This window comes from Gavialis gangeticus, unplaced genomic scaffold, assembly GCF_001723915.1.
Source record: "Gavialis gangeticus isolate Ggan-Ray unplaced genomic scaffold, GavGan_comp1, whole genome shotgun sequence".
NCBI classification, from domain to species: domain Eukaryota; kingdom Metazoa; phylum Chordata; order Crocodylia; family Gavialidae; genus Gavialis; species Gavialis gangeticus.
The window spans coordinates 53243347-53246605 of record NW_017728993.1 but is presented as its reverse complement, the minus strand read 5'-3'; positions in this window follow the sequence as shown (position 1 = coordinate 53246605).

Below are 3259 nucleotides of genomic sequence, written 5' to 3'. Positions count from 1 at the left end.
GGGGGGGGGGGGGGGGTTGTTATAAGTAGTCCTAGTATTTTCTATCATAATATGCATTGACTATCCCAAGATGTGCTGGAGAAAAGATTCACAGGCTTTGTGGTAATCCCTGAACTCCAGCATGTCAATGTACAGTATTTCTTCTCTTTAGGACCATAGGCCTTGGGCTTGAAGGTCATCAGGATGTGCTTTACTACATAGCAGTGACAGATATATAACCATAATTTTAAGTAGCAAGAGCAGCTTCTCTTCCATGCATATTTTGCAATTTACTTGCACCACTTCAGGGAAAATATTAAACTAGTTTGAAGGATGGGGTTGGAAGGAATCAAAATCATGTCCAAGAGTGATTTTCCTAGAGTATCTTCACCACCACTGCATACACCAAAGGCAGTCTGGTAAGTTAAATGAGACATGTGCCCAGGCCCTTGGAGTGGCTATCCTATTTTGGGATAACTGTGTCTCATGGGATAAGGGGATAATATTTTAATCCAGGTGACCTCCATGGCACCATTCAGGAACAAAGAAGTTTCTGAAACCTTAAAAATTTGCTGAGAGAGGAAATATATCTATCTATATCAAGAGAGAGAGAATGAACTAAAGAGATAGGAAGAAGTTATGGTGAGAAACAGTTGGAAGGAATGGAGTACAATGGCATGTTCCACTGTTTAAGGTGAAGCAACAGGAAAAAATGGGGGCAGGTTTAATGTGAATACTTCTGGACAAAAGGAGGCGCAGTCTGAGGATCTGATATTTACATGTACCCACGGAATGTGCACATGAATGCTCACTCAAAAGACAAGGTTGCCATTTTTGGACAAAACTGTGTGAACTGTCAACTCGTACTTCCATGCTATAATTCAAGCCTGCCTGAAATTTTTTGCTCTTTTTTTTAGTTTATTCAGCTACTATCTACAATTAGTCTGCAAAGAAGAAGAAAAGGTCATTTACTGCTACTTTTTTGGAAAATGTGGTTTCAGCCCCACTTAGTCATTGCCTCATGTAGAACCCATTTTATTTTTTACCCAAAGCAGTGTATTGACCTGGCATGACAAATAAATGCTTAAGCAATATCTGTGTTTGGTAGTTCAGAACTATTATATATGGACTAATCACACATGTACATTCCAATTCCTATTTCTTTATTCATTTCTAAGACATGATCATAATTTTGTCTTTCATTCTTTATATCTAAAAGCTATGTCTGCTTTTGCCTGTAGAAAGCAAGTGCAATGATGACATGCCAATTTCTACATTATCTGAGGAAAATCATAGCTTCTAGTTAGATGGCACATTTGTTCACACACCAGGTTATATTGGGAGAGAAGTGGCATGCATCATTGCTTGAAAGTATTTATGGTTGATTACTGCTATAAACAGGGCTTTATGCTCATTCATTATCTGGGAAACTAGTGAGAAAACATCTAGTGAATGTTGCTCAAATACAATCAACTTAATGTTTCTTGTTCATGATTTCCCAATAGGACTAAAATTAACATGACCATTAAAATAGTTGGATGCTTTTTTAATGGCACAAAGAAGTCAGACAGACATAATTCAGTGGGTCTGAATGGTCTGACAATGCCTACTGTCAAGAGGTGGGGGGGTTGTTTTTGTTTCTTGTTCACTTCTTATGTTTTCTGAACTTTACCTTTGTCGCTTTACAGAATATTCTAATGCCTGGAAATCTAAAAGATAAAACAATATAGATCTTAGCCAATAATTATCTCCTTATCTCTGGACCCTCTCCAGAGAGGGGGCCTATCTGGACTTTTTTGAATTTTACCCCACAACACCTATAATAATAATAATAATAATAAAAATAATAATAAGGGGATATGCAAGCATTACATTTAAAGCAATTTAATCAAACTTAGCTTGGTCTAAACTCATCAGAATGAAATGTTTCCATAGCTTAGGTCAGGCTAAGAGTGGTGTATACAGTCTAAATTTCTGTTGTGCCAGACAAAAACAATTGATAGGGTATAAACTGGTCTAATGAATGCTTGCAAGGTTGCCCTATCAATTCACATTAGTCTGCTGTCCTCCCACATTGCAGTATGCATTGCCGGCTCCCCACCCCTCTCCCACTGAGAGAGGCTTTGACATTTGGGCTGCACTCTTCTAATACAGTGAAGGAAACTCCACACCTGAGATACCATGGGAGTGAGGAAGCCCAATTCCTCTCCTCCACCCCACCTTGTGTTGCAAGCCACAGAAAGACACAGGGGGACTGAGGCAGCTATATTCCTCACATAAGACTCAGTCCCCTGAAGACCTGAGATGCCAGCCCATGCCCTCACTTTCAAGACTCCATCCTGAAGTACCCCATGACCCATATGTATACCCAAACACTGAAGCAAGAGAACATAAAGACCCAGGCACAGACACAAACCCCAATAGCTGCACACCAAGCCAAAAACCCCAAACCACAAGACTTGTGCGCAGACCCACAGGTCCAGGACCTCAGCACTCGTATAGTAAGCCAGAAACACCAAATCTAACAAGACTTGAACACATAATTAGAGACCCCACGTTTGAAAAGCAAGACTCATTCCCTATGTGCAGGAGCTGGTTTTATCATTTCAGGTCTGCAGCCTCATGGGGATGGGTTTGCAGATAGAGTATTCAGGTGAAGGACAGGTGAAAATTGCACCTGGGGAGAAAGAACCAGCAGCATACCTACTCCCTTCTAGTCAGTGCAGAGGCAGAAAAGGATCTTGGAGTCATTATTGATGCCAAAATGAACATGGGCTGACAGTGTGGGGACGCGGTCAGGAAGGCCAACTGTACCTTGTCATGTATCCACAGATGCACCTCAAGTAGGTCCAAGGAGGTGATCCTCCCCCTCTATGCGACACTGGTCAGGCCGCAGCTGGAGTACTGTGTCCAGTTCTAGGTGCCGCACTTCAGGAGGGATGTGGATAACATGGAGAGGGTCCAGAGAAGGGCAACTCATATGATCAGGGGGCAGCAGGGCAGGCCCTACGAGGAGAAGCTAAGGGACCTGAACATGTTCAGCCTCCACAAGAGAAGGCTGAGGGGGGATCTAGTGGCCGTTTACAAACTAGTCAGAGGGGACCAGCAGGCATTGGGGGAGTCCCTGTTCCTCCGAGCACTCCCAGGAGTGACAAGAAATAAAAGTCACAAGCTGGCAGAGGGTAGATTCAGATTAGACATTAGGAGGCGCTTGCTTCACTGTGAGGGTGGCTAGGACCTGGATCCAACTTCCAAGCGAAGTGGTGCTGGCTCCTACCCT